Below are 13,881 nucleotides of genomic sequence, written 5' to 3' on the forward strand. Positions count from 1 at the left end.
TTATTATTATTATTATTATTATTATTATTATTATTATTATTATTATTATTTCTACTATTACTACAACTGCTATTACTACTACTTCATTAAACATTAAATGGGAGAACCATTTCACTTCTTATCCTCAGGGGCTGTACAGACTGGCTTGAAGCGCCAGCATGGGGGCATGGTATTTGGACGACATACGCCCTGATGAAGCCCCCATGCTGGCATCATGCCAACTGCCCAACTGCATGGTAGGTGACATCACAGTGCTCCTTTGGCATGGCGTTTATATGACACACACTGAAAGGAGAGTCAAAAATGCCACCGTGGCAGCAAGGGCACCTTTTTGCTGGTTCTAAAAGGGGCTGCATTTTGCTGTTTCTTTTAGAGCCAGCAAAGCACCAGATGGGAGCCACAGCGTGTGGTTGCCACATCCCCGATCCAGCATTCAAGGAGGTGATGGGACACCATCTTTCAGGGAGGTCTGTTTAGCCCCTCAAAGATAGCAAAATGTCTTGGGCTACCTCTGACACCATGATACATTTAGAAAATTGAAAAAATAATGGTTGGAATCCTGTGGAGAGTTACAGATATGTAAGCACCATAGTTACGGTGCAACACAGTGACTCCCATCCTGATCACCCCAATCCCTAATTACCAGGCAGCAGCTACACTATGATGAATGGAGGTCTGTTCCCCTGTTGATTAGGAAGCAACTAACTGATATTACCACTGCTTCCCGTAAGCGATTTCCATTGTGACAGGCAGAAGCAGAATTCTGGTCACAATTCCTGCCTTAAATCCCCTCTTGGAAAAAGGGTGGGATATAAATTCAATAAATAATAAAATAATAATGCCCTCTCACATTGCAGTTTATTCACACAAGTGGGGGGTGGAACAGTCCCAGGTGCTTCCCCATCAACAGGGGAAACAGACCTCTGTCAATAGCAAAAGCTGCTTCTCAGTGAATAGGAACTGGGGTACTTTTACGGTCCCTATACACCACCTAAGCTAAGAGCTATGTACAGATCAATAATACAAAACAGTTATGCGTGAGTAACTCTAGGTTGTGATTTCATAACTGGCCAACAGTATTCCAGCCAGCAATGTTTTTTTGCCATTCACAAAGTCACATGCTGACACTGATCTCACCACAGTGATTGCGGGGAGGGAAAATCTTGATGGGGAGGGGGAGAAGGGAAGGAAGGACTTATGCATTTTCAGAAAATATTGGGAAACCAGTTGATAATAGGGCTGAAATCATATAGGCCTTCGTTTGCAGGATAGAGTTGTATCATTATTGTTCCCATACTCTGTATGAACTGCCTGAACTTTGCCAACATGAACTGCAGAAAAGGGTATACTTGAGGATCTCTGTCCTAGTGCACTCTTCTTTATTGATATTAAATTGACATTATTGCCATTCTAATTGTCAAACAGGGAAAGAATAATAAAGAATGGGAACAACTGTGGCTCTCCGGGTCTTGCTCGACTGCAAGTCCCAACAGCCTAAGGCAGTATATGCAATGGCAAGGGAACATGCGAGCTGCAGCCCAACAATCTCTGGAGGACCACAATTGCTCACTCCTGTTCTGTAGGTACAATGGAAGCAGTAAAAGCCCACAGAGTTTATGCCATTCCACTGAAAGAACGTTTTGAAGAATGTTCCAAAACAATAAAATAATACTAAAATCTGTTCTAGAAAATGTCTACATGGAAATAAAATCTAGGAGTTATTTTCCCCCCGTCTCATACATATTGAGAATAACATCTGCTGACCAATGATAAGTCACTTCCTCTGGTTTTTGTAGTTTTGTAAAGCCATGGCTCAAAAAAGGAGGTTCTTGGGCAAGACTTGCTTGATTGGTTCAGCTTATCCAAAATTCATTGGTTCAGCTTATCCAAAATTCATTCCAATAATAAGCATTGTTTATACTTCCCAGTACTCCAGTATGCCTTTCCAGGTAAAGTCTTCATTATTGGTTGCATTGGCATTGTTGATTCCTGTTTCAAAAGCCACAATGTGGCCTCCAAAGAAAAATGATGCTGGTTTGCTTGCTAGGTGGTAGGAACAGCAATGTCAGAAGGGTGTGTTTAGAATGCAAGTTCCATATGTAGTGAAGCAGCCATGTGATTGTTCATAACATTCTCAGTTAACAACTCAACCCATATTTACTGCTCCTTTATAAAGTTGTTAAAATGTGTTGAGCATGACACCATAAGTATGGGTTGAGTTCTACACTCGACAGGATTTGAAATATGTGTGTAATACATATGCACATGCCAAAATCTGCATGGATCCTGCCAAAATCCAGCTGCATTAAGTAAATAGTATCATACAGAGTGAGAAAAGCCAATGTCTACAGGAGCCTTTTCTTATTCTGCTCATTTGGGTGGCACATATAGCCAACGTGAACCCACTATTCAGCTTTCTATTGATAAAGATATGGCTGTGAGAAGATACATTCCAAAAAGAACCTGTCAGATTCCCCTGTTTCTGGATCAGACCAAAACTGGATGAAGCAAGTACATACCTTCAAACTCTGAGGAGAGTAAGAGCTATTACAGAGTTCATTCAGACATGAATTCTTTGCCTGGTATTTCATTTTTTCCTCTCTCAGATGTGGTACTGTCCTTGTAATGTTTAATGTTAACAAAGAGATTCTCCCCCTACCTCCAACTACCAAATAAACAAACAAACCAAAAGACAAACCCATACCCACATGGTGAATTTATGAGATTTAATACAAGAAATACAGTGCAACAAGGCATGTGCACTATAAAGCTAAATCTGCCAGATTCTAGATAACTAATGTATTCTATAAGGAATTTCACTGTTAAGTCTTTGGAGGTTTATGACCCAAAGCATCTGGTTTTTTGAAGATAAGGGAATGAGATTTTCCATTCAGTTGAGGCATATGTAGTAGATACAGTGGCTTTGAAAGAGATTGAGTCAATTTGTAAAACTAAATTAATATCTGCATATCACAATTAAAAATCAATTTCAATTTTATTTTATTGGTATGCACAAATTGCTATGAAAGTTAGCGTACAGGACCAAATCCAGTTCCCAAACCAAGATTCCAGAGTACATCACCACTCAATTCTGAATACCATGAAATTCAGTATGCCCTAAATATTTACATACACATAACAATTTTAAACATGAGAAAATAGACAGAAATATGGTTAAAAGTGTTTATGAGAACACTTGTCTTTCTGTCATGTTTTCTGGTCTTGTCTCATCTGTTTTGTTAAAGCTTCATAGAGTTCTGCTGTTACTGAGGTATGTGATTAAGCATCCCATAAAACTCATGAATTGATGGGCAGAGGAGATCTGAAGTTCATCCAGATGGAGGCCTCTTAGCACCGCCAGTTAAAAGACACTTTAGAGCTATTCCACCTTTCCCTCCCTGTTTCTTTTCTGGTAAGAAAAAAACACAAACTCAGCTGTGGCAAAACACAGGAGGGCTGCAAATGGGCATAAATTGTGTAGACTCCCTGTAAAATTTTGTGAAGGAGGCAATGCAATTTCACAGTAGCATAATCTAAAAGCATTCCAGAGATAAATATGATATACTGTTTAAAAACAGAAGAAACATAATGTATAGAAAGCTATGAAAAGTTTGAAAGCAAAGTTTTAAATAAAGGATGTTGTCAAAATTGTTAGTTTTAAGGGCTAACATTTCGCTTATGATACTCTGGCTTGTGAGGCAGACCAACTTTCTATAAAGAAGGAGGAAGTGTTTAAATATTTTATCTCTTTCATGTACACGCGCGCGCACACACACACACACACACACACACACGAACTTAATGCATAATTCCTCATAACTTAATGCAAAGGGGATCTTGCAGAGCTTTTGACACTATGAGGCTGTACAGACGGGAGAATGAATACCTCCCCTTTTTGCCCCAAATTGGGGCAGTGGCAACCACATGCCGTGGTCTCTGAGGGAGCAAAAAGTAGCCACAAAAAGTGGCTTCTTCTTGCTCCCTGGAAGGGACATCATAGGCACGCCATGATGACGCCTCTTCTGCGCCACGCTGTTGGGATGCTGCGCCGGAGGTGCATCATCATGGCATGCGCTGTATAAACTGGTGTGTACCACAATGATGCCCGGTGGTGATAGGGTTTCGAGGATGCGGATGCTCAGCCTCACCCCACCCACAGGCCAGTGCTTTATGCCAGTCTGTACATGGCCTATGTGAAAGAAATTATAGCATGTAGACCTTTTTTGCACAGTTAGTCTCAAAGGTGCTGGAAGATCCCTTTGCATTCTGATGATCCAGACTAACATGGCTATGTCTCTGAATTCTCCCCTCATAACTCTTCCACTCAAACTAATTTGTTCATGTGAGGCACTGAAATTAGGAGCAACTCCTGCAAGGAAAAAACCACCAGAAAGAAGTGGCAATGGGGAAGGGAAGTAACAGAGTGGGCAAGATTTCCTGTCACACACATCCCCACTTGTCAATCCCTGAACCCAGAGCTGGCCCAAGACATTTTGCTGCCTGAAACAGAGAAGCACATGATGCTGGCCATTCCACACACACCCCAAGTCATGATACACTGTGGCCTGAGCTAATCAAATTATTTTGGGATCTGTGGCAAACCAAACAGACAACTCTCTTCATCTCTGGTAATGAAAATGTAGTAGCAACAAAGAAATGAAGAGTTTGATACTTTTCAGGACCCATTACCTCCACAAACCTAATGCTTGAGGCAGTCACCTTGCTCTTCCTCCATGGAGGCTTGTCATTAGCAAGGTCCACATTGCAGCCCACAGTCTATGCCAGATTAGTATGTAAATTAGTCTACAGCTGGTGGGCCGGAGCGTGAAATTCCTTTTTAAACACCCCAAGAGTTAAGTCCCAGTTCATTATCTCTTGTTAATCCTCTGTTGCAGCTAAATTCAGTATCTTCAATGAGGAGTGTTATTTTCATCTGTGAAAAGGCTGTGGCTGTGCATGCAAAGGCATTTCACCCAGCAAAAATAAACAAATAAATCCAATCAAGCTTCCAGGACAACGTCAAGTCTGGAAATCTGATGAGAAATAATGGAGGGATTGCTATCCCTCACATAGGAAGCGTTCAAAAGAAATCAACATAATTGCCCCATAACCAGTAAATGCAGAGGGGCATAGGACCTCTACTATTTGCAATACTCTCCCATATATTTCAATTGAAAGAAATGACCTCTGAAAGTTTTCTTTCCTTGGCCTCTCCATTCAAAAACACAGAGACCTTTCCATGACACAACTCAATTATTCTTCATAGTCTACACATCACACAGTAACTGCTTGAATCCCATTTTGTGGAAAAGGAGAGATATAAATCCAATAAATAAATACATACCTAAAACATTAAACTAAGGTTCCCAGATCTCAGGGCTCAGCTCATCTTCTCCAGTTTTCAGGGTATAGGGAAAGAAACTTAGGGCAAGATTGCATTAGACAAAAGGTGTGTATATATATTTGTTATTTTTAGGCATAATGTCCTTGATTTGAATTATGTGTTCCATGCACTTGTAATTGACCTTTAATTGTTGTTAAACTGTCTTCATGTCAATCTCGATTCATGCTGACTCTGTGGATGAGACATCTCCAAGATCCCCTGTCCTAAACTGCCCTGCTCAGGTCTTGCAGGATCAGGCCCATGGCCTCCCTGATTGAGTCTATCTAGCATAAGGTCTCCTCTCTTTTTACTGCTCTCGACTTTTCCCAGAATCACTGTCTTCTCTAATGAATCATGTCTTCTCATGAAATGGCCAAAATACAACAGTCTCAATTTCGTCATCCTAGCTTCCAGGGAGAGTTCAGGTCTGATCTGTTCTAGAACCCATCTGTTTGCCTTCTTACTTAGTCATCCATGGTATCCTCAATACTTTTCACCAGCACCACTTCTCAAATGAATTGATTTTCTTTCTATCAGCTTTCTTCACTGTCCAACTCTCACATCAGTACAGCGGGCCTTTCCGTTATGCGGGAGATCCGTCCCAAATCCCCCCTGTGTAAGGGGGAATCCACGTATACTCATGCCCCATTGCAAACAATGGGGTGCATGCTTGCAGCTTGGGGCAGTGTGTGTGTCACGAGCACATTTCTTTAATTGTCGTGTGGCTTCCGCGTAAGCTGGAAGCCATTTATAGTGCATCCGCATATAGTGCGGGCACACTGTGCATTGTGATGGGTTATACAGTGGCTTAGACTATCCTCACTTCATTTTTCTTTTTTTTTTTCCATTTTATATTTAAGTAATAAAACAAAGCTATAACAAGTTTTGTAACAAATATAAAAAAATACATTGAAACATACTTCCATAGACCCTCTTAAGCCTGGTCACAAATCTATACAATTGATCTATAAAATACACCTCTTTTTTTCCCTTTCCAAATTTTCTTTTGTGTCCACAGAGTATAATTACCAAAAATGTTGTCATTTTAGACACTATTTTATATATAGTCGCTTTCTTAGAACAGTCATCTGCACCTTTATTGTTTGTTCTTACAATATAACAATACCGGAGCCCATTCATCCTCTATTAGTTCTGTATCTTTCTGATTTAAATGACCAGTTAGTGTGTCCATTTCACATATTTCATATACCTTCAACATGCAAACCTCATTATTTGGTATTTCCTGATTTTTCCAGAATTGAGCAATTGTGATTCTGGTGGCAGTTATTAAGTATAGCAACTTCCGTTCGTGTTTTCTCCTAATTTGTAAAGGAATCTTATCCAACATGTTTAACAAATAAATTTCTGGTCTCAGTTCCAATTTAGTATTTAACATTTGCTCAATTTCTCTATGTATATTTTTCCAATATAGCTTTAACTTTGGGCATCTCCACCATATATGGATCCATGATCCTGATGCATTGTGACATTTCCAACAGGCATCCGAGCCTGTTTTATAAATTTTAGCTATTTTGTTGGGTGTTAGGTACCACCTATGCTCCATCTTCCAGTAGTTTTCACAGAGATTTTGGGACTTTGTAAATTTCTTTGTTTTTTCCCTTGCTAATTTCCAACTATCCAAATCAATGATACATCCTAGATCTGAGGCCCATTTGATCATCACGTCAGTTACTGGTTCATTTTCTTGCTCTAAATTCCTCAGAAATTTATGCAGTTTGCAGTTTTCTGCATTTTTGCTTCTAGTAAGATATTATTAAACTCTGTTGTTTCAACTTCAAAGTCATGTAGTTTTTTTAATCTATCTTGAATCTTTCTTTTAACTGTAAGTAAAGAAATCATCCTCACTTCATTTTTCAGAGTTATATCTTTGCCCTTTAGGAACTTGTCCAGTTCTTTCATAGCTGCCCTTCCCAGTCCTAGAACTCCATTACATGGGAGAAATCGTGGGTTTAACAAGGCATTTTCCTGGGACAGTTGTATGAGCATAGCAAAAATTTTCCCATAATGTGGTGATTAGAGAAGACTTATCCCGGGAAGAACCAGGAATGCTACAGCAACAAATCATCCATGGGGAAATCCCCTGAATGATTTATTGCTGGAGCATTCTTGGTTCTTCCCAGGATAAGTCCTCTGTAAGCACGATGTGTGGGAAAATCTCCGCAACTGTCCCAGGGAAATGACTTTTTAAACCCCTGATTTTCCCCCATGTGATAAAGTCCCTTGTCTTCTGCTTTCTTCATTGCAGTCTCTATTGTGGTCAGTATCTGATCCAAGCTATGAGAATTCTTTAAATTTTCAATGTTTCAATATTTCAATTTTCTCGTTATCTAGGATGAATTCTTGTAGATCATCGTTTGGGGGAAGAGGTTAATGTTCAGTACTAGACCTACCTTGGTGCTTTCCTCTTTAACTTTTTTTAGTAATTGCGCCAGGTTCTTGTTGGTTTCTGTTAGTAGTATCATGTCATCTCCATATCTTGGGTTATTAAGGTTCCTTCCTCCAATCTTCTTCTGTCTCTAATCTAAACCTGCTGTTTTCTGCCTACAGGTTGAATAAATAGGGTAATTAATATGCAACCTTGCCTCAACCCTTTGTCAAAAACCATTCTTTTTCTCCATATTCTGTTCTGATGGCAGCCTCTTCTCCTAAGTACAGGTTATGCATCAAGATGATCAGATGTAATGGCACTCTCATTCCTCTTAAAGCAAGTCATAGCTTTTCTTGATCAATGCAGTCAAAGGCTTTGCTGTACTCTATAAAGAACATGCATGTTTTCTTCTGTTGTGCTCCATTATCCATTATATATTTGTAATGTGATGCCTAGTGCCTAGACAGTCTGTGAACATTTAAAAGGCAACACCATAATCACAAAAAGTCAACATGGGTTTCTGAGAAAAAAGTCATGCCAGACTAATCTGATCTCTCTTTTCCTTCCTTCCTTCCTTCCTTCCTTCCTTCCTTCCTTCCTTCTCTTTCTTCTTTTTTTGATAAAATTGCCAGCTTGGTAGATGAAGGGAATGCTGTGGATATTGCATATCTTGATTTCAGTAAAGCCTTTGACAAGGTTCCCCATGACATTCTTGCAAACAAGGCAGTAAAATGTAGACTAGACAATGCAACTGTTAAATGGATTTGTAATTGGTTGACCAGCCAAACCCAAAGGGTGCTCAGCAATGGCTCTTCTTAATCCTGGAGAGAAGTGACCAGTGGGGTCCCACAGGGTTCTGTCCTGGGCCCAGTGCTATTCAACAGCTTTATCAATGACTTGGATGAAAGAAAGGGGGCATGCTCATCAAATTTGCAGATGACACCAAATTAGGAGGAGTAGCTTATACCTCAGAGGACAGGATCAAAATTCAAAATGAGCTTAATAGAATAGAAACCTGGGCCAAACTAACAAAATGGATTTCAACACAGAGAAATGTAAGGTACTGCACTTAGGGCAGAAAAATGAAATGCATAGATTTAGGATGGGGAACACCTGGATTAATGAAACTACTGAAACTAATGAGACTAATAAGATCTACTAATGAGACTAATGAAACTAATGAGAGACTATTGAGACTAATTAGACTAATGAGATCTAGGAGTGCTAGTAGACACAAGTTGAACATGAGTCAACAGTGTGATGTGGCAGCTAAAAAGGTCAATGCAATTCTAGGCTGCATCAATAGAAGTATAGTGTCTAGATCAAGGGAAGTAATAGTGCCACTCTATTCTGCTCCGGTCAGGCCCCACCTGGAATACTGTGTCCAGTTCTGGGCACCACAATTCAAAAAGGATGTGGAGAAACTGGAGTGTGTCCAAAGGAGGGCAACTAAAATGGTGAAGGGTCTGGAAATCATGCCCTATGAGGAATGACTTAGGGAGCTGGGTATAGTTAATCTGGAAAAGAGACGGTTAAGAGGTGATATGATACCCCCTGTTTAAATATTTGAAGGGATACCATATTGAGAGTGGAGCAAGCCTATTTTCCACTACTCCAGAAAATAGGACCCAGAACGATGGATACAAGTTACAAGAAAAGAGATTCCACCTCAACATTAGGAGGAACGTCCTAACAGCAAGAGCTGTTCGACAGTGGAACACACTCCCTTTAAGTGTGTTGGAGTCTTCTTCTTTGGTAGTCTGTAAATAGAGGCTAGATGGCCATTTGTCAGGGATGCTTTGATTGAGAGTGGCTGCATGGCAAGGGGGATTGGACTTGATAGCCTTTGTGGTCTCTTCCAATTCTATGGTTCTATGACAGGGCCTCGCCAACACCATTTCTAGAACATTACTATACAGATCTATACACCATTTCTATACAGATCAACAATCTGTTCAGAGCTCCTGATCCTCTATCAATGCTTGAAAAATAATTACAATTTATCATCTATACTGGAGTGAGCAAATCTCTACCAGCATTAACCAGCATATCTAATGGTATGGAATGCTGGGACTAGTTTTCTAACAACATCTGGAGACTTGCATTTTTCCCCCATCTCTGATCTATACAGATGGATCGGCCTAGTGTGATTTGATGTGTGCCAATGATCTTGAATACAGCTTTTTGAATTACTTGAATACAGCTTCTAGAAAACATAAGTCACCTGTCTTATAAACATTCATGCTATAATAAATCAAGTAGAGATTAAATCAGAAAATAAAATGTTCTGAAGCTTTCATCAGCTTTGGAGGCTATTTTAAAAATCTTATCATCTCTTTCACTGTTTCATTTACAACTGAAGAAAAGACTAAGAGAAATGATGCATTTCATCAAATTTAAAATCTGACTTCTTCATATTCAATTAGCTTTATCTTCACAGTGAATTTTCCTTGTCATTCTCACAAAATAAACTTTTATTAAGCAATCTGTCACCCACAATGTCAAAATACTTTCACTTCATTGTTTTAGAATGCCTTGATATTTTAAAACATAGTTTAAAATATACATAATAAATAATTTTTAATTGTGATTTTGTACACACACACTTTTCTGGGATTGAAACCCATTAAATCCATAAGACTCAAAATAAAACTCTATACAAGTCTTGCATTGACTATTTGTAAAAAAAATTATTCACTGGAAATTACTCCCAGGTATATAAGATGGCACTTTTAGTTCTCAATAGGCTTGCATAGGATTACATGTGGTCAACCACTGGCAAATAACATAGAAGAGATATTACATGGAAACCTTTTTTCTGGCATGCATATATATATATATATATATAGAGAGAGAGAGAGAGAGAGAGAGAGTATGCATTTACACGTCATCATCCCCTAGTCAATTAATGTCTTTCCCCCACCCCACTCACCCCAAGATAAGAAGAGAAGTAAAGGAGATGAAATCTTTAAAACAATATTGCAAATGTAATTTTCTAAATATTTCAACTGATATATGAGATTATTGCACTACCAATTCCCGCCAAGATAGATGTGGGTTGCAACCATAACAGACTGATATTATGTGGCTTGGGTAGAGTAGGAAAATGCCATTCTTGAAAAGCTGCAGAAGACGTCCGGGTTGGATACGGACTGCCTACTGCCCAGCCACAGAGTTGTCTGATAAGATCTCTCTGTTACAGTTACAAATCGTGTCTATCCCGGTGGGAATTAGTGATGTGATAATCTCCATACACAAACATGAGAGGATGGGACACTTAGATGAGGGAATGAACGGGGTGCATATAGACAATCACAAAAGGTGAAGCAGCTGCAAGTATTAGAAAAGATAACATCCATTCAAAATGACTTCTGGTTGATGAGTATAAGGAACATGGAATAATGTGGACCTTATCGCACACACTTTTGCCCCCAATCTGGGCATGGACAGAGGACACGTGTGGCTGAGTAAAAACACATTTTATTGCATGCCATACTATCCTCAAGGTGGCCCCATGCCATTGCCCAGCCCTAAGCCGTCCTCGATCAGGTCTCAGCCGTGAGATTTTGCTCCGCCAGAAAGCTTCCATCATTCAAAATTCACATGTCTGAGCCCTGATTGGGGACTTAAGCAATGGCATGCCTGTGCCCAGCTCGGAGACAAAAGTGTGTGCAATAAGGTCTTGCCTATCTCACTCTGGGTAGAGTAGGGAACTCTGTGGAGCTGGTATCTTTTCTAAGAGCTTTTCATACCATGACAATTGTTAGGAGGGAGATGTAAACCCATTTGTATCTAGATTTTATAAACATGTGCTTTTCTAACTGTGAGGAATTTTTGTCATGAATGTACAATAACAATAATAAAATGACTAGTTTAACAATGTGCATTTGTTCGTTGAATTAATACAAAAGGAGGGAAGGTAACTTTCTCAAAAAAAATCACATTTTGAAGTCAGAAATACACAACTTGTGATCCACTCCAAGCAAAATGCAGCCAACCAATCAATATGGTTGATTGGCAACTTCACCAATTTCTCAATCATCCAGTCATAGACAAGGAAAAAAAATCAGAGACTTACCAAGACTTTTTCTGGACTGCTAAACAAGACTTGTAAACTATGTTCATGGTGGTCAGAAAATGCAAGAAAGCATGTTTTATTAATGTGGTGGTGTTGCCACCACTCTCTACAGTTGTAACTTTCTTCTTGTCTTGTGCTGGCAAAATGCATTTCTCTAGAAACACAACTTATGTGTTTTCCATTCACCTCATATTCAGGTATGTCACATTAATCTTTATATGTATGACAAACCAGCAAAACGAAAATGCCACATGTGTGAAGCAGCTTATTTTACCTTTTCCCAAAAAAATTGTGTGTATTCTATCAAGTCATTTATGTTACCCATAGGTACTTACATTTGGGTTAATGACAACAAAGCATTGTGTCTAAATTGACTGAAGCAGCATTGAATGGTTTTCACGCAGGAATGACCAACCCTTCAGAGATCAAATATAGCACATAGAAAGCTCATGTCACTTTTCCTCAGCTCAGAAATGTCACTTTTCAAAAGAGTCCATTCACATTTTTATCTGTGATTCATCAAGCAATTAGAAATCACACAATTTGCAGACATGAGTGAACCAACACATGGTACACAAACTCCATGGACTCTATCACATGGGAAGCAAACATCATAAAAATGTGATTAAAATGTGATAATAGTGTGATCGGGGAAACATTATTGCACCCCCCCCCATACACTTCTCCCGTTCATGTCCCATGTGTACACTGTAATGGACCTGTCTTTGGGTCCATAGGGTCCCCTGTTTGGCATCTGTATCAAGAGACCTAATGTTAACACCATCAGGTGTGTGTCAGTGCAGAATCTGACAAAGGCACTTCTATTTATACCTATGAACTTGCAGAAAATAGCAAACACTTATAATGACTGCTAATAAAAGTAAAATAAAAAGTACTAAAGCTGGGTTACAGCTGAATATTAAGAAGACAAAAGCAAGAACTATATATTATTTACATAACTTTAAAGAAAGTAATTAAGAAATTGAAATATTTAAAGATGTCCTATACCTTGGCTCAGTCATTAACCAAAACAGGCTGTAGTCATACTTGGAAAGGCAGCCACGAAGGAACTAGATAAGAGCCTCAAGCGTAAAGATATATCATTAAAGTCGGAATCATTCAAACCATAGCATTTCCACTTTTTGCCTGGGAGACCGGTGCTAAAAACCACATGAAACCAAGTTGGATGAAAGGCCACAACTTTATTAGCAACAGCAAACCAGAACAGAAGGGTTGGCACAAAGCATAAGGTAAGGATCTGAAGCATCAACTAACCCCACGGTTAATCAATAAGCAGCATACTTGGTGACCACCAGGCGTTGGGATGACCTAGGGGCTAAGGAACGCCAACTGGCCGCCATCACACCAGGTGCTCTCTTGTTCTCAAAGCCCCTAGTCACCGGGTGGCTTAACCATGTTGTGGCCCCCACAATGGCCACAATGCATGCCCAGATCACCCCTGGGTCCCTATTGACTCCCAAACCAGTGCTCCATAGCCCTGGTAACCAAACAACCAGATCCTGGCCTATGCTGCCACCCCAAGTTGTGACAAAAAAAAAACCCAGCACCCTAGCGGAGGGTGGGTGGGAGAGCCGAGCTGAAAATGGCTGCGGGGACCAGCCACAGGGCCTATATAAAAGCCAAGGCCCCACCTCCTCACCCCATGGTGAGGCTCCTCCTCCAGGGCAGCCCAACCAATGAGCTGCCCTGGAGGACTGAAGCCTCACCATAGAGACTTCCTCTGCCCCTACAGAGTGGTGCAGGTTGAAGGGGCAGGCCCTTCCGCCCGGTGCCACCAATCAGGGCGGAGGGTGGCCCCAACTGCAGTCGGGCAGCCGCGTTTTATGTGCAGATGTGAAAACTGGACAATGAAGAAAGCTTATAGGAAGAAAAACAACTCATCTGAAATGTGGTGCTGGTGGGGAGTTCTGCAAATACCATGCACTGGTCTGAGAGCAAATTGAGCCTGAACTTTCACTAGAAGCCAGGATGTCTAATCTGAGGCTACCATACTTTGGACATGTCATGAGA

Source organism: Sceloporus undulatus, chromosome 1, assembly GCF_019175285.1.
Source record: "Sceloporus undulatus isolate JIND9_A2432 ecotype Alabama chromosome 1, SceUnd_v1.1, whole genome shotgun sequence".
NCBI lineage: Eukaryota > Metazoa > Chordata > Lepidosauria > Squamata > Phrynosomatidae > Sceloporus > Sceloporus undulatus.